Below are 25581 nucleotides of genomic sequence, written 5' to 3' on the forward strand. Positions count from 1 at the left end.
AGGTAATTCTGGAAAAACAGGATTATTGCTTCTCTGCTTTAAATACACATAGTCAAAGGATGAACCAACTGAAGGATTTCTTACCATTTCAAGCCCACTCTCTCCAATGCCGTTTTCACCCCACATTTAAATATCCGATTTTCAAGCAGGAAAGCAGTTTCTTTCCAGAATTCAAGGCTGAGCCCACCGAAATGCTTCAGAGCTTTCTCTACCAGTCGCCCCATCCCTTGTTAAACTACTGAGCCTTTTCCCAGTTCCTCTGACCACTGGAGGCTTCCCTGAAGGAGCAATCCAGGTCTGGCCCAGCACGGGTTTCCTGGAACATACTGGCATCAATTGCAGAAGCTGCAGCCTCTGGCCAGGTCAAAGGCTGGCCCTGCTTTCCTGTAAACACCAGCACCTGACGGCAGCCCCGTTTGCAGGCTGCAAGTGAGGCGGCCAGCCGGCAAGCAGGCAGAGGCCACCCACTGCAATGCCTTTGCTCCTTTCTGTCCCTCAGGGGCCATGGCCAGAGCTCCTTTCAGAAGGCCCTGGGGCAGGCACAGCACAGAGTGGCTAACAGTGGACACAAGAGGTAAGAGCCCTAGCCACCTCTTAAAGCAAGTGTAGAAGCGTATACCTTAGGTGCTCGGTATAAGGAGGACTTGAATCCGTGGTTAAATGTGATGCTGCCCCAGGGCTCAGAGTGCAGCACAAGAAAAACCAAACACTAAAGCCCTTTTATACACTGTTCATAAAATTGTAGCTGGACTATTTATAGTAGCAGCCAAGACATGGAAGCAAACTAAGTGTCCATCAACAGATGACTGGATAAAGAAGTTACTGTGTAATATATACAATAGAATATTACTCAGCCATAAAAAAGGATGAAATAATGCTATTTGCAGCAATATGGATGGATCTAGAGATTATCATACTAAGTGAAGCCAGGTCACACAGAGACTAATATGATATATCACTTATTATGTGGAATCTAAAAAATGATATAAATGAACTTATTTACAAAACAGGAACAGATAGACATAAAAAACAAACTTACATTACCAAAGGGGAAACATCAGGGGAGGGATAAATTAGGAGTTTGGGATTAGCAGATACAAACTACTGTATATAAAGTAGATAAACAACAAGGTCCTACTGTAGAGCATAGAGAACTACATTCAATATCTTGTAATAACCTATAATGAAAAAGAATATGAAAATATATATATATAAATATATAACTGAATCACTATGCTGTACATCAGAAACTAACACAGCACTGTAAATCAACTACACTTCAAATAAAAAAATTTTAAAAAACTGTAGCTGGAAGCCAGACCTGCTGACCCTGGGTCTCCGTGCTCTTGCCAGCAGCTGTCCCCACGATGTGGTCGCGGCCCCAGAAGCACCGCACTGTTGAGGAACAGCTTTGCGATGCAAGACCTGCCATCTGCCACGGTGGCTCCTTCTTTCATTACTCAAAGGCCTTTTTTATTTTTTTTTCTGTTTGTGGATTGTTTAAGGCACCAAAATTTCACGGGGGAAGAAGTAGGCATTATTATACCACCTATCCAGGAAGTGGTAGACAGTGACTGTCATTTTACTGACAAGAGGAGAGTAGTTAGAAGTAAATATGTTGACACAACATTGTAAACCGACTATATTTCAATGAATATATATATATATATATATATATATATACACACACACACACACACTAAATAAATAAATAAATAAATAAAAATCTTGAAAAAATTTAAAAAATAAAAAAATTTAAAAAGTAAATGCAGTCAAATGAAAACATTAGAGATTTGCATATCCCGAGTGATGGGATTAGGTATGATTTTTTTTCTTCCTTTTCTGCTTTTCCCTAAAATTTTCTAGCACAAAGGAGTATTGCTGTTATAATCCAAAACAACAAAATCAATTTTATTAGCTTTTTAAATTATGCTAAAATATACATAACATAAAATTTACCATTTTAACAAGTCTTAAGTGTACACTTTAGTGGTATTTAGTCCATTTACATTGTTCTGCAACTATCATCACCATTACCCATGTCCAGATTTTTTTTATCATCCCAAACAGAAACTCTGTACCCATTAAACACTAACTCCCCCTCCCCCACAAGCCCCAATAACCTCTAATCTATTTTCTGTCTTTACGAATTTGCCTACTCTAGGTACCACATATAAGTAGAGGCATACAATAATTGTCCTTTTGTGTCTGGCATATTTCACTCAGCACGATATTTTTAAGGTTCATCCATGTGTCAGAATTTCATTCCTTTTAGAGGCTCGATATTATTCCACTGTACATATGTGCCACATTTTGTTTACCTGCTGATGGACATTTGGGTTGTTTCCACTTTTTGGCTATTGTGAGTAATATGATATGAACACTGATAGGATGTGTTGATAGCACACTGGTGTGCAAGTATCTGGATGAATCCCAACTTTCAGTTCTTCTGGGTCCACACCTAGAAGTGGGATTGCTGGATCATATGGTGATTCTATATTTAGCTTTTTGAGGAACTGCCAAGCAGTTTTCCACAGTGGTGACACCATTTTACATTGCCACCAGCAATGCACAAGGGTTCCAATTTCTTGTCATCTTCTACACTTGTTATTTTCCACTTTTTTGATAATAGCCATCTTAATGGGTGTGAAGAGGTATCTCATGGTAGTTTTGATGTGTATCTACATAAAGATTAGTGATGCTGAGCATCTCTTCTTGTGCTTATTGGCCATTTGTATATCTTTGGGGAAATGTCTACTCAAGTTTTTGGGCCATTTTCAAATCAAGCTGTTTGCTTTTTCGTTGTTGAGTTGTAGGAGTTCTTCATATATTCTGGACATTAATTCTTTATATGCTTTGCAAATATTTTCCCCCATTCTGTGGGTTGCCTTTCATTCTCTTGATAGTGTCCTCTGATACACAAAAGTTTTTAATCAACTTTATTTTTTAAAGAAACTGCAGGTAAAATTTTTAGAGGGCAGGGAGACTGCCTGAAGTATAGATGGAGAAAGGAATCCTTAGATCTCGTTTTAGACTTCCTTTCTGTGGAAAAAGGAACCAGAACTGAGTTCTTCTCTATGAGGTAACATCTCATAACTCCTGCCCTAACTTGGCTCCTCCTTAGGCAGCTAATGCTGCAGGACACTTGTGTGCCAGTGAGAATCACAGAAAGGGAACTTATGCTGGGTGTGGTTGGTGAGCCCAGTGGCGGTGGGCAGGATGGTGGGGACATGGGATCCTGTTGAGACTTTTAAGCTTCCCCAGTTCCACCAGGCAGAAGTTTCATAAGCCACCCTTTTCTCTGGCTGGTTCTTGACTACGCAACACTCCAACTTCCAAACTTCTCACGTGGAAGATAAACAAGCAGATCTGTTACTTCTGAATGGAAGGGACTGTTTAAGTCATTACTGTGAAAAGTGACACCCAAGTTCAGTTCCCTCTTGTAAACTCTAACTCTCCAGAAGTGACTCCCTCTGTCTGTATATTGCAGGCATTGCCATTTTTGTGTCCCTGGCCTTCATTTCTTTTCTCCCCCTAACCCCTCCCTGCCTCCCTACTCCTGCCGGCAAAATGTGGCTTCTAAACAACTCCCTATCACGTGGGAATCTTATTTTCCAAATATTTTTCAAATCTAATCAGTTTCTACAGGCAATGGGAAGAAGCACCACATCCTCGTTTTCTTCTAGGGATGGCCCTGGAACCACACTCAAAGCCCCTGGAATGTGACTAAATTAAGTCAAAATTTCAGGACTATTGTGAGGCTGAACTGTCGAATGTCTCTAGACTAAAGTGCAGGTCCTGTAAGTTGATATTTCCTGCTCTATAAAGCAAGCATTTGTTATCAAAGGTATTCTCAATTATAGATCACTGATCTACCAAACCCTTTTTTCATGACTGGACTATAATCTGAAACTTTTCTCTTAACCAGGAAATATACCTCATACCCGGGGGCATGAACTGAGTACTGTACATGCATTTATTTAGCAAAGAATAAAATTAGAAGAATATTTGTAGTATGGCCTTCACCTAGACATTCCAAAACAACTGGCTTAGAAATTTCAGTGTTAAATCACCTTGATTCTTAAAAAATCCTTTCTGTACTTAAATCATTAGGGAGAAAAAAACCTCAACTCCTTTAGCCTATGCTCACATGCTCTGCCTTCAGAGACATTTCATTATGGGATGAGTGGGGTGGAAGATAAGAGGGCAGGAAGAGGGGAGGGTGTAGCTCAGTGGTAGAGCACGTACTTAGCATGCACCAGGTCCTGGGTTCAATCCCCAGTACCTCCATTAACAAAAAATAATTAAATAAATAAACCTAATTATTTCACCCCTCCCCCCAAAAAAAGAAAAGAGAGGAGGAAGAAAAGTAGCTCTTCTCTACCACGATTCTAACAGTTATTGAAAGCTTGCTAAGCACCAGGTGCTGTGCTAAATGCATTATATGTGTTATCTCATGTAATTCTCGCAATAATCCTGTGAGGTAGGAAATATTATCATTACTCATATTTTATCAATGAGAAAACTGACACTAAGAGAGTTTAGGCAACCCGTCCAAGGGAGTGACAGAGTTGAAATGATGTTCCCTAAGATTTCTTCCCCCAGTCGACTCGTGCTGTATAGTTCCCTCCCCTTGGTTGTAAGTGGGACCTGTGAATATTAGGAACTATCACTCCCCTGATTAGGTTACTAATAAATGGACTCTGAGGTCATCAAAAGAGAAATCATCCAGGGTGGGCCTGCTCTAATCAGGTGATTCTTAGAAGAGGAACCAGGTCCTTGCTGGAGGAGATTCACCTGCTGCCCATGAAGAAGCAGATGGCCATGTTATGAGAGGCCCAAGAGGCTAGGACCTGAGGGTATCCCAGAGGAACTGACAGCCACCCCCAGCTGAAAGCCAGCAAGAAAACAGGTCCAATCAGTCCTACAACCACAAGGAACTGAATCAAGCCAACTTGAAGGAGCCTAGAAAAGGCAGGCCCCTGAGCTACCAGATGAGAACACAGTCCTGCCAACACCTGTGAAACCCTGAGTAGAGACTCCAGCTGTGCCCTGCCCATACTTCTGGCCCAGCAAAACTAAAATAAGAAGTGTGTGTTATTTTAAGCTGCTGAGTTTGTGGTCATTTGCTGTGCAGCAACAGAAAATTCATTCAGTCAGGATTCAAGGCCAGGGCTGTTAAACTCTGGCATGAACACTCTTAACCACTACAGCAGTTTCAGCGGCTGTTTCACAAATTCCTAACCATTTTTAATTCTTCAAACAGTAGAGATATCAATTTCTATTGAACAGTAATGGATATGGCTAGAAGTGTTTTGATCACATTCTAGTATCAAAACACATTTATCAATTTGAGGTCTGGGGGGAGAATACACACTCAACAGGAAACTGCCTGAATGCTATGTGATAACAGGTAAGCTGTTAAAAAAAAAAAAAAGGAGGATGAAAATTATAAGATTTTATTTACCAGCAGCACCTTGTTGAAGCAGGCTTAGCTTTTGCAAGGGCTCCAGGCTGTGCTATTTATGAATACTTTCCTTCTGACTATTGTGTGATCTACAAGATCTGTCATCCTGGGCCTCCGAGGAGATGACAACACCATCTCTTTTAAGACGGCCCAACTAAAAATTCATTGAACGGGAGACGCCAGCGAATTCTCTGCTGGAGTGAAATCAAGTTAAAGAGAATCTTAAAAAATCATAGACTTGGAGGTGCTTCTTGGAGGGCATCAGTCAACAACTCATGTTTCACGCTAATACGCCCAAACTAGGCAGAGGGGGTGGGGGGAGCAAAGCAGATGACTAATACTAGCTAACGCTTATGTAGCCGATGCCCAGCATTTATTATGAATTATCTCTTTTAAGCCTCACACTTACCTCATGAGGTAGGTATTATTATCACCGTCACTCCCATTTTATAGCCCAAGAAATTGACACTTTGAAAGGTTAAGGAACTTTCCCAACATTCTCCAACCAGAAAGTACCATTTCAACTCTGATACTGACATTAGCGCTCACATTCTCCATCACTTCGCTGTATCACGCGTACTTCTGCTGCTCTCCAACTAGGTATTACTTCCACCCTCCACAGTACCTAGCAACGTGCCCTCACAGAGGAATGCTCATAGATGATTGTTGATAATGATAAAGAATGAGGCCAGTGCCTGAGGGACTAGGTAAGGCTTCCAGATCATTCATCATGGTGAGAAGATGGGAGGCGTGGGGAGAGCGGATGTTGATATGGGATGGGAGGCAGGCTGAAGGCAGCCCCCCACTTCCGTGGGTACCAGTCTACCAGTAAGTGAACAAGATCCTTCTACTTAGAACCCCAAATATATGTTGACTAACCGTAAACAGGAAGATCTGATTCTGGCCCGAAGATCATAAAAACGAAAAAGAAAACTCAATCAGTTTTCCAGAGTTTATTTCTTCCTTTTGGAAAAGTTTCTGCTACACATCTGGAAGTGATTTTCTAACACACTAGTTCCAATGAGTCATCTACAATATTAAGCAATGATTCCATAGGGTGAACCCTGATCATATTTTTCCATTAAGTGGCATCCACTGAGGTCAATGAAAGGCAGTGGCTGACCCAGACTTGGAGAACCCTCACCCTCCACAGCCCTATTTTATATTGTCAAGAACATGGGTTTTTAGAGGTACAGGAATGCAGTCTATCTCCCAGCACTAATGCAAGACTTGTTCTAATACATTAAGCTTCCTTTCACTGGTCACATGCAGAAGATGGGTCCAAAGGCTGCTTGAGGCAGAAGCAACCCTAAGTAAAGATGGTGGAAGAAACGTCATGGGGCCAGAGGTAAACACCAGGCAGTCAGAAATGCAAGGGTCAGGGTGGGCTCCCCGGACAGAATGGGACAACCTATGGTACACAGAATACAGTCGAGGCTCAAGACTCTTAATGCCACCAGAAAGAATTTCCCAAGGAATATTCTAGAAAAGACTGCCAATCCACCCCTTGCCCTTTCAGCCACATCCTAATTTAGTGGCTCCAACCATCAACTTTTAACCCGTATCACATTGGTTTCTTAATATTTAAAACCTCTAGTATTGATGTTTAGAAGCATAACTGAAGTCCATTTCCCAGTGTCTTCTGACACTTGGATTTCTTTCAGGTTACAATGAAGGAATGAGTCATGTTCTTTCAGAGACTAAGGAGACATTTACAAAGGCTATTTTAAATCTCTCAGGTGACAAGGGTATTATTTAGTTCCCAGAAACAATAATTGACTAAATGGCTTCCTCAGGGCTGAAGGAGTTAATGCAACTTCCCAGGGCGATGCTTCTCTCCCAGGCACCAAAGAAATCTGATTTTAAAAGGCACCGGAGTTATATAAACCTAAAGCATGAAATCTTACCTTACAAAACATAAATTAGTGGGTGGTCATTTGCATTACAAAAGGATTCTTCGCTTTGCCAAAGGATTCCCATCACATTTATTCAAAAATCAGATTCCTCTAATGTATGCTAAATGATTTGATTTGCACATGGGCCTCATCGAGCAAACACAGCTGTTACCAAAGCCTGAATTTGATTACAGGTACCCCTTCACCAGGATTTTGGTGGTTCCTATGCCCATTTCATCCGTGGGGTGCATCGCCTCCAGGGTCATACAGTGAGGAGTTGACCTTAAAACTTCTGACTCATAATTCCCCTGCTATAACAATAAAATTGCTTTGCTTTTTACCTAGCTGTTTCATCCAAAGCCTTCAAAGTATTCAATCCACATTTGTTAGTCTTACTAATTATGCCTAACAAGTTGGCAAGAGAGCTGAGAATGCAACCTTCCAGACTACCAGGAATGGGGAAAAAAAAAAAAAAGACCACTGATGGGCAAAAAAGTTAAAGGTCCACATCAGCACAAAAGAACTATGTTTAAGTTTATTTTTTCCAAAAATAAAATATTTCATGCATGGTGTTTTTTTAAAAATTAGACTTTAATTTTCCAAGCAGTTTTAGGTTCCCAGCAAAACTGAGCAGAAAGTACAGGGGGCTCAGTTCCCATGTACCCCCTGCCCACACACACAGCACAGCTTCCTGCATTATCAACATTCCCTACCAGAGCCGTGCATTTGTTACAAATGATGAACCTCCCCTGACGCATCATAATCACCCGATGTCCACAGTTTACATGAGGGTTCACTCTCGGTGTTGTACATTCTACGGGTCTTGACAAATATGTAGGAACATGTATCTACCCTCAGAGTATCACACAGAATAGTTTCACTGCTTTACAGTTCCTCTGGGCTTGCTCTATTCATGACTCCCTCCCCGCTACTTTTTAAGTTATGAAGAGAAAATATTCAAAACTCAGTTGAAATCTAACAAATCAATTTTTATTTATCAGTTTTATATTATGATCAGAGTGGGGATTGGAAAGAAAAGGAGTGAGAAATGTGGTAGGAAAAGGACAGACAGATGGACAAAAACAATGAAAAAAACTGAACTCAAAGATGTACATGCTCATAGAAAAAAAAAAAAGGGCACACAGTACAGAGGGAAAAGGAGACCCTGCTCACCAAGATGTGCAGCATAATCTAATTCTCTGAAATGTCAGAGGCAAGGCCTTCCATTTCAAAGCTCCTAATTCATCAGTAATTCTCCCATCCATTTGTTTTAAATCCACAAGAAGTCAAAGATTGTTTTTAAATAAAAGAACAAAGACAGCATGTTCAAAATTAGGAACACTGCAAACAGAAATCCTTACAACATCAATGCATATCACCTATTAATTAGCTTTACTTGAAATTTAAGTCCCTCTAGAGATCGCTAATATTAATGGCAGCAAAGGATGACTGCAGTATCGACAACCTAAGACCTAGGTCATGTGCAAGAAAGAGGAGAGAGATTTTAATTTACATTTCAGAAAATTCAGGGTAGGCATTTCTACCTCTCAAAAATTATGGAGATAATATGAAACATTATGTAGATATATGTAGACCTACAGGCATATATATCATGGGCATATATACACAAACCCTTTGAAACTTCACTTTATAGATAACCCATTATGGTCAAAATTGGGAGAATACTTAAGCAGATGGGAATGAAAAGCAAATGGGAATTAAAGTCTCTGATTTCTAGAGCATCCTAATTTTATGGGTTCAAGAGACAGAGGACGTGAGATGTGCAAAGCAATGGGCAAGGAGCTGAAGGATTCTAGGAGGAAGTATTTTAATAATCACAGCACCATGCTAATTACTATACAGATACTATACATCACATATATAGGCCAGCCTGAAGAGTAAGTATGGAACTTTTCTTGAATTCTCCTTTTTCTGATTATAGAAATGCTGTATCTTAAAAACAGAAAATGGGAAGCAAGAATAAAATTTACCTATAACCCCAGAGATATGCATTGTTATATACACACATATATTATAAATACAGGCACTCCCTTTGAGAATGTTTTCTTTGAATACAACAATAATACTAACAGCTAACATTTATTCAGTGTTTCCTATGTTCCAGGATTTATTCTAAGTGTTTTATTGTATTATTTCACTCAATTCTTACAATGCTGTGAAGTCAGCACTAGCGCTATTTCCATTTTACAGATGAGAAAACTGAGGCACAGAGTGGTTACATAACTAAAGTTACATGTATCACATACGCATTAGTTTATGAAAATACAATCACATTTTGCATGCTGTTTCATGAACTACACTTTTTTCCATGTCAATAATAAAAACAGATGCGATTTTAACGACTGCATGGTTTTCTGGTGTATGGATACACATTTTGCCCAATCCCTTACTTTTGAATATTTAGGTTCTTTAAGCTTGGGGGGTTTTTTGGGTTTTGTTTGTTTTGCTATTATACACAACTCTGCAAAGCCCACTGAGGTTGATATTATTAACATTTTACAAATGAGCACACTGAGTTTCCACAAAGTTAAATAGCCCACCCACGGTAACAGAGAGGGCCGGTGGAATTGCTGGGCCTTTCTGGCACTCTGACTCCTGTGCATTAGCTCCTCTGACTCTCCTGCCAGCTCCTTAAGGCATTTACATGCTGGTGGATGAGAGAAGTTGTCAGCTATAGCTATGAGGCACAGAATGGAATCAGTCCTGTCTAAAACTGGAGAACTGGAGTGGTGGGCTGAAAAATGCTCCTCCCCCACAAAGATAAACCCCCACCCTAATCCCTGGAACCTGCAAATGGTACCTTCTGACAAAGGAGTCTTTACACGTGTGATTGAGTTCATAAAGGTCTCTAGATGAAGGGATTATCCTGGATTACTGGAGTGGGACTTAAATGCCATCACCAATGTCCTTATAAGAAAAAGGCAGAGGAAACAACAGGGACCTACTGTATAGCATAGGGAACTATATTCAATACCTTGTAATAGCCTATAATGAAAAAGACAATGAAAAGGAATATAATATATATATATAAATAAATAAAACTGAATCACTATGCTGTACACCAGAAATTAACATAACATTGTAAATCCACTATACCTTGATTAAAAAAGGAAAAGGTAAAGGGAGATTTGACACGACAGAAGAGAAGGCCATGTGAGCCACATAGACAGAGACCAGAGTGATGCAGCCATAAGCCAGGGGATGCTGGCAGCTCCCAGTGCTGGGAGAGGCAAGAAACAGATCCCGCCCTAAATTCTCCAGAGGGACTGTGGCCAAGTGATACTGATTTTGAACTTCTGGCCTCCAGAACTATTAGAGAATTAATTTGCTGTTTTTAAGCCATCTAGTTGGGGATAATTTTTTACAGCAGTCACAGGAAATCCATACAAGTAACAGGAGGCTATGGGCCTGTATTAGGAGCGATTTGCTCCAAATGTAAGGGGTAAGGGTGCCCATCTGACCTGAGCCCTGCAGGACAGATAGGATTCCCTTTAGCAGGGAAGGAGCTGGAAGGGCATTCCAGGAAGAGGGGTCTGCATGTGCGAAGGTATGGAGTTGAGAAAGCGGAGAATGTGTGGAGGGAGCAGAAATGATCCAGCACAGCTAAAGCACTGGCCACAGGAAGGGATGTGGTGGGAGAAGACAGTTCAAAAGTGGGATGGGCCCTCCTGGCGGACAGGAAGGAACAGGAAGGCCCGCTAAGAAATCTGGGTGCTCATTTACAGTAATGCAGAGCCAATGCAGATAGAATTGGTATTTTTATGGGTTTGGGGACTTTGTTATCTTCCCTCATCCTTTCCTGAGAGGCAGCAGAATGGTGGGTCAGTTTCTAGCTATTTCAATACAATAACTTTTTTGCTGTCAAGATGGTCCACTCTGATTTGTCATACCCCTAGGGACATGCGGGGAAGATCCTGCCTAAATGACTTCTCCAGGGAGGGGGCAAGAAATGCGACATTGGGGGAGACCTACTCCATTCTGCCTGGTGTCAACTGAAAGGACGCTCATGCCCTCCAGGAGACACTGAAATGTCCCTGGTTGCTCTGAAATATGCACAGCCTCAGCCAACTCATCACCCCAAGAAAGCAAAATCCTCCATTAAATTGAGCCGCAGGAACTTCATTTGTTTCTCATGTGGAAGGTTTCACTTCTGAAAGGTCTACTAAGCCAAAGGCCACTCTTTCCCAATGCAACCCAGCAAAAAAAAAGTGACGTAAACTGGGCTCTGTAGTTGTAATTATATAATTTCTCAAACTCTTCCTTCTTATTCCATAATTCCACAGACAGAACCTCTGCTTCTTTTTGTTGGCACTAAAGCCAAAGCCAGGACATTTTCGGGGACAACCTTGCCAGATGTGTCACTCCACGACATTCCCTTAGCATCCAGGCCACTGGATTTCCAGAAAAGGCACCCAGCCATCACTAGCTCAGGCCTTTGGAATTTTCCATCCTTGGCTAAAGAAAAGGTTAAAAAAAATAAACACAGCCATGGCCCTGTCCCATGGAGAACACTTTATGGCCAAACACTGAGGAGAGAGAGAAGAAAGAGGTGAGAAAAAGATGAGGCGGGGCGAGCCAGCGTGTGCCCACAGGGGAAGGAAGTTCCCAGAGCATGGGCCTGGCTCTGGGACAGCCACTGAGGGGGAGGCTGGAGCCGGGGAGCCAGATACAGAAGCCTTTCCTGGAAGGTAGCAGTGCAGAGAGGTGAACGCCCAGAGCAGCAGTTGAGGAAAATGAGGATGAGGGGAGGACAATCAGGGGGCAGTAGAAGGTGAAAAGAGAAAGAAAGAAATTTAGCAGGGAATGTTTTTAGCAAGAGGAGCCCAGCCCCAGTGGGCGCCACTCTCACAGGATGTCTCAAGGCCTCGGAGGGGCAGTTGCCGTTGCCACCAGGCCTGTCCAGCAGGGTTGGCTGCCCTGAGAAACATGGGTCTGGAATAGGTATGAACTGCTGCCCTCCTTACATCAGAACATGGAGGAAGTGAAGCACGTGAGTCCCTCCACCCTGGATTCTCAGAAGAAATCTGGCTCCTACAGGTTTCCAGGGGTCACAGGTCTCTCACTTGCATTTAACTCGGAGAACTGGGTTCCAACTATCACATCCTGCGGAGAACTGCACACAAGTATCCTCCACCTTCCTTAACTGATTGATTTGGGGTATTGAACGATGGGAGCTGACCGCGTGCACTGCCAGCAGCCCCTGAGATAAAGTCTACTCACCCAGCTTCGGTCCCGCACAAAACTGTTCCATGCACCTAGTGCAGTTTCTCCAGAGGTCGCTTTCTTCCTGTCTGAATCTAAAAACATACTGCTATGCTCATTAAATATTGCTAATATTTTAATCTCTGGTCTCCTGGTCTGTTATAATGAGGGTAAGAAACCCTTCCTTTCACCTTATTTTTATCCTCGAGTTTCCTCAAATTAAGTCCTTGTCTTGCCTTCTCCCACCCCACCCCCAGCCTTGCCCTAAGTAGATTTAATCCAGTAAAAAGAAATCAGTGGAAATAGATTCTCCGCTTCTCTTCAGTTCAAGCAACAGTTCTAAAAGCATTTCCCTTGGGATTTTTGCATGCCCCAAAGGAAAGTATCTATCTTTTCCTTCAGCTAAGGCAGCTTGCTATCTCCCACAGCTCAGCAAGCGTCGCGCCCTCTCTCTCTCTCTCCCCCCCCCCTCCCTCCCTCTCCCTCCCTCTGTCTAGCTCACCCTCAAACAACACATTTGCTTTCTAGCTCCTTCTGGTATATGCCACACTCCCAGATGTTCCACAGTCCTGAGGCATCAACTCTGTCATGTAGCTCACTGACTGAAGGCCTACTACCCATAAGCCACGAAATTCAGATGAGGGCCAGTAAAAAAGGAAAAACTCCAAAACAGAAATAAGAAACTCAGTAAAATAATATGGAATACACTATAATAAAATAAAATAAGGCAAGTGAAAGGGCAAGAAATTATAACATGAAAAAAATGAACATCAGAGGGGAGAGAGTATAGCTCAAGTGGCAGAGTGCATGCTTAGAACACATTAGGTCTTGGGTTCAATCCCCTGTCCCCCCACTAAAAATAAACAAATAAATAAACCTCCCCCCTGAAGGAAAAAAAAAAGAAAATGAACATCAGTTTCTAAAGATTTAAACAGGATTACAGTTTCACATTTTAAAGATTAGTAGTATATAAATACGTTAGAAAAAGATTTTAAAATAATGCCACTGAAAACATCTGCATTTTTGAATTGATATGGCTTATAAGGAGAATTGGAACTGTTTTCCTATTGAGGAGAAAAGAAAGGAAAAATGGACAGGAGTAAGTGAAGATGGTTAATGTATATTTTGTCTGTACGGATTTTGAAACAAAATCTGGGGGTTTCCCAACCTTTTACATAATGCTTTTCAGCACCTTACAGCCAGTTATCTCCGGGCCTGAAAGAAGATAGGCCAGGCCTCAGAGAAATACAGCCACGGCCAACTAGAAATGATGTAAAAATAGAAAATGCAATCGACATCTATGATCGAGTGCTTCTTCAGGGCAGTAAAGCTCTCTGCCATCAGCTCATTGTGGACATTAGAGTGGCCAGTGTGAGCAGGGCTGGTGCAAATGTGATCAGCCAGGAAGCTGTGGTGTGTGTTTCTCCAAGATGGCAGTGACTGGACTTGGTGAACAAGAGAGGAAGTTTCAATTTCTCTCTCAAGTGAAATCATCATGAAGCCAGAGGAATCAGAGCGCTTTTCCAGTCCCTCTCTCTGCTTCTCTAATCATGAATAGAAACCCATTTCTGGGAAAGGGTCTGTCAATTACCTTGAAAATGCAGGAAGGCCATGGCCAGTCTAACTTGACCTTCAGCACGAGTGAAGTGTCTCTCACACTGGACACATGAGAGGTGTCTTGGGGCTTCTCAGCCGAAGAGTTATTCTCTGTGATGTGAAACCATCCCTTTCTCTTTTAAACACACACACACATCCCCTTACCTCTTTACTCTTTAGCTGAGGGTGGAAAATTCCATAGGCCTGAGCTGGCTAAGTGCCTGCTAAGTGTCTGGCCAGCTTGTATCTTGAAACACCTCAAGTCTGAAAGCCGTGCCCACTTGTAAGAACTCCAGACTGAGGGAGTTTTGTGTGGGAAAAAAATTTTTTTAATTATGAAGAATTTAAGAAAACATCCAAATTGAAATTGCAGACTACAAACATAGATTGCTTTCTTTCAGCCAAAATTCTCAAAAAGGATTGTGCTTCCTCATTTGAATTCTGTGAAGACGTCTGCCCCTGGCTCACAGTGTGCAATCTATCAGACCCCTGTTCCTCCTCCACCATGAGGTATCAGTATCCATGTTAGGAACCCATCTGACCCCAGGATCCCACCACTCCTCAACCTCCAGCAACACCTGAGCACTAGGCAGAGCAATGGTTTCCCAAAGATGTTCACTTCTTAATCCCTGGAACCTGTGAGTATGTCACATTACATGGAAAGGAGATTTTGCAGACATGGCTAAATTAAGGGTTTTGATATGGTGAGATTATCCTGGATTAATTATCTTGGTGGGACCAACGTAATCCTCCTACCAAGGGAGGGAGGGAGGCAGGAGAATCAGAATCAGAGAAGGAGCTGTGATGACAGAAGCAAGTGTCAGTATGCTACGACATGAGAAAGACTTGACCAGACATTGCTGGCATGAAGATGGAGGAAGGGGCCACGAGCTAAGGAATGCAGGCCACCTTCAGAAGCTGAAAAACGCAAGGTAACAGATTCTCCCCTAGAGCTTCTTTCTGGGAGGGAGTGAGGACTTGCAGACACATTGGTGTTAGCCCAGGGAAACCCATTTCAGAGTTCTGATCTCCAGAACTGCAAGATTATAAATTTGTGTTCTTTTGAGACACGAAGTTTGTGGCCATTCGTTACAGTGGCCGTAGGAAACTAACAGGCCGTGCATCTAGTGCAACCCGCGGCAGGGCCACTGCTGGAAGGCCTCATCTCAAGCACACTGCCTCCTCTGAGCTCTCCAAGCAGACACTCACCCCCTCAGTGCACAACCCCACTGTGCTGAGCTCAAGCTGTGGGCCAGTCTCGGTGGGGGTCGGGCAGCCCTCCTCAGGACCAGCGACGAAACCAGAACTCTCCTGGAGGAACTGGGTAATTGGCCAGCAAACCAAGGCAGAGGGTTAGATACTGGGTAGGGGGTCAAGACAAGGACACAGTGATGGGGAAAGTGACATAAGGGGAACGAGGAAGAAGATAAAACCCAGTGATCTCAAATGGATTTTACAGACAGGACAGAACCAGTAGCCTATAGGACTTAAGGCCTAGACCCTAATCTCTGAAGATGAGAGGCCTCTGAAGTCCTCTGCTTAGGCCCAGACTGGTCTCTGGGCCTGAGGTGGCGCTGAGCCAGCGGTGGACATCCATGTAGCTCCAGCTCCATGCAGAGAAGGCGGGCGGGCAGGGAGAGGGAGCAGGGCCTCAGTTACAGAACTGAAGCAAGGAGCCTTCTGGAATTCTCTTCTGGCTCCCTCGGTGAGAATTCTGCCAGACTGTTTCGTTTTGCTTGGAAGCAGAAGACAGAGGCAAAGTTTCTCTCTAAGCAGTCATGCCGGTCACCAGTAGTGCCCAGGGGCAAGTGAGCAGGGAGAAGCTTCTCTGCCCCACAAGCAATAAGGCTTGAGCTAAACACCCAGCTGGTCTCCAGGAGCCTTCAAATAATGATTGCATTCAATTTTTGCAACAGTTGATTCAGAGCCCTCCTGGATTTGTTATTTCTTGGTGGTAAGTTCGGCAACTCAGAAGGTGGTATTCCCTCCTTCAGGTCTCTTTAATGGAGCGAAGGCTTAGGAACTTGTGAACCTATGAAAATAAACTGGTTTTGCCAACAACACTCTTCTACTCACACCGTGAACACGGACAACAGGTCCTGTAAGGCATAAAGCTGGCAGTTTCCCAAGTGGGAAAACTAAACTACTCATATAAAAGGCATGGAGAGAAACATATATGTTGTTATTTTTGGACAGCACGAACCTGCTTAAAGAAAATCATAAAAACGTTTCCATGAAAATGATCCCAGGTACCTCGGCAGAGCCAGGGTTCTGGAGATTATTTTTTCCCCATATAGTTATTCAAACAGCAAAGAAAGGAAGGGCAGCCAATTGCAAAGAGTTCTCAAAATCCTTAGGCTGACTTTGGCAAGGAAAAATCTATACTGATCTTGCCCACATTTCTCAATAACAACCCCACCCCTCTTTTTTTTACCCCTGTCCTCACCTCCTACTTTCCCACTAAAGAGATCTAAGCTTGTTCAGAAATAAACAGTTTCCCTACAGGAGATCATTACCAAAACCACACAAAAAGAGGTTCCTCCACCTGATCTACTGTGGAATCTGGCCCAGAAACAAGTGCTTCTTTACCTGATTATGTCAAAGAAACAGAGACGGCTGTAGTTCATTACCAGTTCTGTCACTTAGGTAATAGGGATGGCCCACAGCCAGCCTCGCTTGAAACCATGCCTCTGTTTCCCCACACATGGAAAAGAAGTAAGAACGTGGCATGTGTTTCATAGTGACCTGTAAGAACACATGACGTCATAGGCATAATAGCATTTTTAATCCTTCCTAAGATCGGGAGTATAAAAATACAAGATCTTGTCTTCATCTAAAAACCATTTCATACAAAGACCTTGCCCAGCCTCCTGACACACTTCACTGAAGCACTTCAAATAAAGATGTTCCGGGGGAAAAAAAAAGATGCTCTGTCTCAGAGGCTTAGAAGAACACTTGACTTCTTAGTTAAATCTCACCCAGGAAAATATTTCAGTCATCAGGGAAAGCAACATGATGGGAAAGCCGAAGTAGCAGAATACGTTCGAACGTTTCTCAGCAGCTTGAAATATACACAGTCCAACATAAGCTGTCAAAAAAGGCAAAAATACAACTTGCCATCAACAATAAACTCAATGGGCAATAAAAATAAGGTGAAGAATTGCAGGAAATCATTAATAGCAAATGACTGTGTGAGGCTGTACATGGACAAAAGGTAAACCGTGTGTCCCCGGGACAGTTGGTACATTTTCCATGGTATCAACCATGCTGGAAACCTGTACGCACTATTCCTAAGAGAACTTATCCTGCTACCACAAAACCAGAATAGCCAGATAGAAAAGGACATTGATTTCTTAGGAGACCGTAAAGCTTTTAAATTTTCCACTACAATACATGTTTCCAAAATACATCTTGAAAAAAGGGCATTTGAATCTCAATATTCATTTTATTTTTAAACATAAGGATTCATGAGTGAACAGGATGTTAATAAAGTTTTGAGAGGGAAAGGAAAGAGCGCTGACGTTCTATTTTTCCATACAAAGCCCAGTTCTCCTCTATCCACACCTTGGCATAAAACACGATGAACAGATTGTCATAAAAGTGAGTGCTTCTGCCAAAGGCCACGCGTGCAAGTTTCCCAGACTGGAGGACCTTCTCCCTGGGCACAGGACGGGGTATTCCTCCCCACCAGATGACTACCCTTCCCACTCACTCATCTGACTAGTCTGGAGGTGAGAACAACCAAAGACCCAGAGCCCTGGCTCGTATCCACTCGGCTCTTAAGTATGACCACATTGGCCTGGGAATGGATACTCCCAAGATCCTCATGGGCGGCCAGCTTATTCTTCCAGGAAGGGTACGATTCTTGGCTTAGCCATGTATGTAGCTCACCCTTTGGGGTATGAAAATAAACAAGCAAGGGTACCTGCTTCCCTTCTACCTATTTACTTTTGTCTGTTGACAAAACACAGACACAAGAGACCTCCTGCCCACCTTAAAGCCCAGAAATAACAGAGCCACAGTGGTCCTCCCTGCGCCTTCCATTCGCCAAGCCCTCCTCCCAAGCTCTTTGCGTGCAACTTGTGAAGCCATTCAAAACACCCCTGAGAGGGTTATCAAGGCCCAGAAGGTTAAACAACTGGCCCAGGGTCACCCAGCTAGTAAGCAGCTGAGCTGAACTTTGACCCAAGCAATGTGCTTCCAGAACCCCTCTGCTCTAACGAGCAGTCACAGGCAATGGAGCTGATTGAGACAGACCCTTTGCCCCAGTCACTGCTCTAGGAGCCTCCAGGGTGAGGCCCTGCAAGAATCTGAGAGGCACCTGGCTCTTGGTTGGTGTAAGCGACAGGCCAGTGTTACCCACGAACCCCTCTGCGCTCCTGACAAAAGCTAAAGGAAACCAAGAGATCTGAATCCCAAAGAGAAATGTATCATAAAATTACCATTAGGATTTACAGAAAAGGGGAAACAGCTCTCGCTCCTTCTCCCGCCTGTGGTTTCTAGCCTTCCCTTCTGTGTTAAAAAAAAAAGAAAAGAAAAGAAAACAAAAAAAACTAAAAGTAATAATTTTTCAACATGCTTACTGACGATTTTATATCTCAGAAGAAAGCAAAATCGGGGTGGGGGTGGTGAATGACTCCTCTGAACTGAATTCCAACAAACAAGCAAGGGGGGCTCCAAAGGTGGAGCACTGAGGATTTAGGAAGGCAGCAGGCAGTCCAGAGGTCAGGTCAGGTCAAGGAATGCCAAGGTGAGATATACACACACACACCATGTACGAATTTCTCAATCTTAGATGCTGCCATTTACTTTCCCATTAAAAAAATGTTTAAACCTCTGTAGTGGAATAACTGTGGGAAATCTCAAGATGAACACTGTTCATTAGAAAAGACCTAATTTAACATTGTTGAACCCAGAAAGGACCGACCTCCTGGGGGAAAAAAAATTAAGGATCACACACATACACAAAAAAAAGCATGGGGGTGGACATAAATGATGTAACTAACTGAAGAGAGAAGGCAGAACCAATCACTAGCCTCCTGCTTTCATCTTCTCGGTTGCAGTTATTTGCATACATCTAATCTCCTTTCCAGGCCTGAGAGTCCCTTAAGGGCCGGAAACACCCTATTTGGAGTTTTTAGGCACCTGGGGAAGGAGGCTGTCAGCCTTCCACCACCCCTATTCCACCCCCTCCCCGCCCACTCCCGCCCCACCGGCTCCTGGGCCCTGGGAGGGGAAGCTGCCCAGGGGGTGACATGACTTCCCATCACCACTTCTAACTGGAAGTCTGGGGCTGGCCTCCAGACCATTCCTCCACACCCTGCCCCCACTTCCTTAATCACCCCCAAAGGTGTAAACCTCCTCCATCAGCTAATCTCGCCTACAATCTCATCTCATCAGCCACACTGAGCCCTGGCTCTTCCTCCCCTTCCGGATCCCATTTGAAACACTTTCTTCTTTGCCCTCGAGAACCCCAGCCTTTGGCCAAAACACACCACTATGCGCTCAGCCTTTCCCCCAGAAGGTTCTGTCCACCGCCTGGCTTCACTGAAATTCGCCTTTGCCCTAACAACCCTCTCAAATAGAGGCTGCTCATTTTCTTTTCCCTTCCCCCATCACTGAACACACTGACCCTCCCCTTCCCCCTCCTTCTTCCTCCTCCCCGCCTCTCTCTCCCTCCTACTTCTTCCTTCCCCCTTCGACTCCCCCTACTAGAATCACTAAATCCTGTTGCTTTTATCACTTCTCTTTCGTCTTCTGCCTTATCTCCATTGTCACCGCCTCAAAGCCTTGGTTATCCCTCCCCGGAACTAGATATTTTAACTAGTGACCTGGCCTCCAGCCACCCGACACGGGGTCCATCCTACAGATCGTTGCCAGTGGATTTCCCGCTGAGTCCCTGCTGCATTGCAGGAACTGTGTGAGGGACTGGCATTGGGAAAGGATACACAGCCCCTCACTTCTTGGCTCACATCCAGAAGGGGTAAGAAATATTGCCCCTGCCCACTGTAATCTGTAATAGATCCTTCTAGAATACTATTTTTTTACTAGCTCTCTCTTTATAGTCTTTATGAATCACTTATACATCACACACTTTCTATATATTGCCTTCTGTGACCCTCACAAGAACCCCACAAGGTTGGGACAACTATTTACCCCCATTTCACAGATGAGGAAAATGAGATCTGGTGACTTGCCTGGGTTCACAACGCACACAGGTGAGAGGAAGCAGGTTCAAGCCCAGGTCTGACTCTCGAGCCTGGGCGCTGCCTCCCTCATTTTCTGAAGGACACTGAAACCTTGGAAAAGAGCCCACACAAGATGACCATGACAGTGAAGCATTTTGAAACCAAGTCATGTGAGGGAGGAAGGCAAGAGAAACGAAGGCTCTTTGACTTTGGGAAGAGTGAGTTTACAAATGACATGGCGGCAGTCTCCAAATATTTGAAGGGTTGTCATGTGAAAGAGGAAGCAAACGTATTCTGCACGCCTTCAAATGGCAGAGCTGGGCCTAGCCAGTGGTAGAACTTACAGAGAGCAAATTTCAGCACAAGAACCACTTCTAACCTAGCCCTCTAAGCCAGCCTTTGTCAGGGGCAGTGCAGAGGACATTCCTGCCTTGAGTAAGCAAGTGGTCAAGATCTGCATTTCGGTGCACATCAAAATCACTTTGGGTCGTTTTTCAAAATACAGATGACTGGCCCCACCCTAGACTTATCAGAACAGAATCTTGGGGTAGAGACCGTTAGTGCAAGAATTACAAACCAGGAAATAAGTCTGTAAGAAGATTCATCTAAATCCTCAAAAGAAGAAATATAAATGGCTAATCAACATATGAAAACTTGTTCAACCTCAAGACCAACCAAAGAAAGGCAAATGAGAACAGTGATATGCCGTTTATCTCCTATCAGATTGCAAAGGTTAAAAAATATTAATTACCGGCGTTGGCATGCGAGAGGGGAAACATATCCTGGTGACAAAAGAGCAAGTGGCAGTAACTTTCTGCAGAGCAATTTAACAGCATGTTTAGAAGGAATTTTTAACGCTAAATATGTCTAATGTTTGAGCAAGCGATTCCAATGCTAGAAATTTATCCTAAAGGGACAATCTAATAAATTTGAAAGGGCGTGCTCAAAGATGTTCATTTAAATCCATGTTTAAACCAGTGTTGTCTGAAAGAACTTTCTGCAATGATGGAAATATTCTCTCTGTGCTGTCCTCTACACTAGCCACTGAGCACGTGTGGCTATTGAACACTTGAACTGTGGTGACTGCAACGTCAGAGCTGATTTCCAATTTTTTAATCAATTTAAATTTAAATGGAAATAGCCACCGGTGGCTAGTAGCTACTGTACTGGACAGCTCAGGGTTATAACACAAAATTAGAATCCCTCAAAATATCAAACAATAAAGGGTGACTACCTATGTATGGTACATTCACAGTGGAATTTTTGGCAGTCATTCAACATAATTATGTAGATTTTTATTACTGACATGAAGAAATGTTCATGAGATATTGGTAAGTGAAATAATTATTTAAAATTTTATATATTTTTCAACCCATGTTTTCATATATACATACACAGAGAGAAAAAGAGTTTCCACATATATATATGTTACAATAACAACAGAGTCCTGAGTAATGAGATGGTGATGATTATTCTTTCGTTCTTCTAACTTTTCTACAACAAACATGTATTTATTATGTAATAAAGCAATAATTTAAAAAAAAAAAAAGAAGGCTTACTGATGATCAGAAGAGGAAAAGAATCAAGCCAGGGAATTTGTTTAATCTGTTTAGCTTATTAAACAAATTCTACTGTTTGGTGCTCCAAAGAGGGTTCAGGAGGAGTCCTCTGTGGTTTTACAGCAACCTCTGTCCTGGGCTTTGGGGCAGGTCCTCTAGTCATGGCTTCTCCAAACCTGGAGGAGCCAACAGGCGCAGTGAGGCTATTTCACGTTTACTCGCCAACACTGGGGGTCACTCTCCCGCCTCTCAGTTCATTCATTCAGAGCTGAGCTAAGTCTCTGAACTGGTCAAAGAAGCCCGTTGCAACTGGCTTTACTCCACCACGTGAGTTGTTTGGTCCGTTATTAAGTACTTTCCACAAATTTCCCTGGGAAGAGGGAGCAGGGGCGCTGATTTATTTTCAGGTCTTCCCTAAGTGCGAACCTTTCCTCGCAAAGGTAGTCGTGTGTGTTGGGGAGGAGGGTCACCAGCTGCAGACCCTGTTGGGCCAGTCTCAGCTCTCAGCTTTTCTCCACTGGCCTGGTTGTATGAAATCTGACCCCTGCCAGCCAGGGGACCACGCACACCTTGCCCTGCCTCAAGGGGCTACAACCAGTAATATCTGGCAACTCTTTCCTGATCCTTTGGCGCACAAGGAATTGAAGTAAATTCAGCAGCAGCAAGCAACCAGTATTTAAACCCCTCCTAGGCGACTTTCCCAGGCTGACACAATGACTCCTCCCAAGGGCAGCCAGAATACAACAGGTTTACCAAAAGCCTTTGTTCCCTCAGAGGCACAAAGAGCTACATCCTGATATTATAACAAAAACAGCGTTAAAACTCTGCATTTTAAAATGTGTATATATGTAAACACTTCTCAGTTAATCACATACACTCTCAGGTTATAATATTCCTCCCCAAGCCTCTCTTGAGAAATCTCTGTCAGTGGTTAATTCTGTAATTATCCCTTTCCCTGGGTTAAAACTGACCTTCATAAAAATGCCGAACTTACAGAAAAATGCAGCAAAGAAACAGTCTCTTTCTCTGTCTGCTTCATTACGTAGTTAATAGATTCGAGGAAGTACTGATAACTGAATGAAGGTTTGAATACACAACTACATGCTATATATAGCCCAGGCCTTCTGAATTTTTCAGTGAACAAAACTGAATGATGTTAGCAACACGCCAAAAAAGGGTATAATTTTTTTTTTTTAAACCACCTAAACAGGAAATTCTGTATATTTGTTCAGCTTGGTGTGTTTTCCAAGTTCTAGTGAGAGATACACCACAGGAAAGCTTGACGTGCGGCAGAAATGACTCCATCTTGAACTCTAATGAGTATGTAACTCCATATTGAAGCCCTAACTTGAGTGTCGCGGGTTCGTAGCAGCAAGTGTAAATCCTACCTCAGCTGTCCCTAATAAATATTAAATCAGAAAAGAATCAGAGGTTATGGCAGTAGCAGCCACAGTCCACTCGCCCTCTAGCCGCCCATGGCTTTGCTAACTTTGGTTACCAAGCTCTTGGTGTCAGAAAAGCAGAGGCCAAGAAAGAGAGCGGTTTAGGAGAGTACACTCCATTTAAGACTGTTTCCTCATTTCTTAATTGACTGAACGGCTTGAGAACAGCATTCACTAAGGTGCTATGAATAATCTAAATTGATTTGTGTACAGAATCTGGAAGTCCTCTTGACAAACATATACACACAGACCCAACCCAGCTTGGAACTAATGGAAACAAATGAAGATAAGTCATCCACATTCACTCATAATTTTAGAGCACCTAGGATTGTGTCTTGCACGTAGCAGGGGCTCAACAGATACTGATTTAGATTCCTAGACTCTGTTCTCCCCCACCCTCAAAATCTCAAGGTGGACCACATACCAGAGTAGTAAATAAATATCATTCCCGTGCCGTGCCTGGTAAAAATCCGTGGCCTCTGTCCCAAGTAAGCTAGGTTGGCAGCGTCTCCCAGCAATCTCCTCCCAATAACTGTTTTTCCAGCTCTGCCACAGAGCCCATGGTTAGGAAAGGGCAGCTGCACCTCTGTTAACCCATTTTTTTTTTCAAACCCCAAAACCTGGGCAAGAATGTGAATGTTAACTTTTTGCTGCTGAGGGTGGCAGGTCAAATGCCGGTCAAATCCCAGTAGAGGTTTGCAAGTCCCATTTATTCTCTTGAGACCATCTGTCCACTTCACCAGCTCCCTTCACACCATGTGGTAGAGGGCCAGCCACCTCTGCTTAAGTGAGGTTTTCTTTCTGCCTGAGTTTAGGAAAGCCTTTTCTGTGCGAGGGAGATTGAATCACTTGTTAACAATCACCCAAGATGAGAGCCCTGGTATAAATGCCCTGCACACAGCTTGCCTCCCTCTCTTAAGTGGCTGTGATGACAATCTGAGGTTCCAATCTGACCCTAAAAGGACCTCATTCTAAAATCAGCGAGACACACAATAAGCCAAGTCCATTAAAACAACATTAAAGGTCTGGGTTTTTACCTCTGCTAAACAGCAGGATTAAACTTTCAAGGGTCCAGCCACGATACAGAGATTTCTTTAAAGTCACTTGGCTTTGCACAGTTGTAGCTATTAGGAATCAGATCTTTATCTCAAAGGTACATATTTTACCTTTGATCCTCCTCCAGAACTCCCACTAATGTCAACTTTCTCCACTGTTGGGATCAGGCCCCTGGCCTCCCTTTAATGTTGGTTTTTATCACAGATTCTACAAGATTAACAGAAAAATTACAAGAAAAGCTGTGAAGTTCCCTTCCGATGATAAGTTGTTTTAATAAAAAAAGCCCACTCTTAATGGTGAAATTTAAACACAGCAGACGACTCGCTGTAAGGTGGAGGGAATGGAGAGAGACAAAAACGAACAAACAAAAAACAAAAAACCAAAGTAACAAAACAAACACTAATTAACCAGTCTGATTGCTTATTTAGGTATTGCTCGCTGGTCCAGGAAATTGGCAACGAGTGTCTTGAAAACAGGGGCAGGGGTAAGTGCCCGTTAGCACCCTTCCGCTTCGCTCCTGAGTCAGACAATCCGGATGAGGCTCAGGGTGCGATGGGAGGGTTCTCAGGGGGGCAGCGCGCTTTCCAATCCCCACCCCCCAGCCCTGAGCAGTGGGGCTCTGAGCCCAGGTCCTCCATCCCTGGACTGGCGCACACCATCTTCCCCAAATCCCCACGGCCCCATCTCCCTGCCTCTGGAGCGCTCCCGGGTCCCAGGGGACACCCTCGCCCAGCGGCGGCCGACTCCCCCGCCCACTCTCCCCCGAACCCTGTTGTCTCCAATCCCCTCCCTCCGCGGGAGCAGCACCAGCACCAACAGCACCTCTTCTACACCCATCACCACCCGCTCCCCAGCAGCAGGAGGAAGTCGCTCTGCTTCCTCTGTTCTCACCGCCCGCCGGAGCTTGGGCGCCCGGGGCTTTTTGGGTGGGGTTCTTTTTTGCGTACACGGTGTGTGTGCGCGCGCGGGAGTGTGTATGTGCAAAACGCTCGTCGCATCCTTCCGCCTAGGCTGCCTCAGGTGCCGGCAGGAGGGAATGGGGATGTTGCCGCGCCCGGGTCGCCGGCTCTTTGTGCGGGGTCTAGAGCAGCGTGGGGTCCGCTCTGGAGCTCACACCCTCCGCCCGGGCTCCGGTTCCGAGCCCCCGATTACCAG

General features: G+C 43.7%; 1 protein-coding gene across 5 annotated transcripts in view; it reads right to left on the bottom strand.

Annotated features, from left to right (window-relative positions):
* Nucleotides 1-25581, bottom strand: part of DOCK11 (dedicator of cytokinesis 11) — a 169920-nt gene that overhangs the window by 143774 nt on the left and 565 nt on the right. The gene's annotated exons all lie outside the window — the stretch shown is intronic.

This window comes from Camelus dromedarius, chromosome X, assembly GCF_036321535.1.
Source record: "Camelus dromedarius isolate mCamDro1 chromosome X, mCamDro1.pat, whole genome shotgun sequence".
In the NCBI taxonomy this organism is placed as follows: domain Eukaryota; kingdom Metazoa; phylum Chordata; class Mammalia; order Artiodactyla; family Camelidae; genus Camelus; species Camelus dromedarius.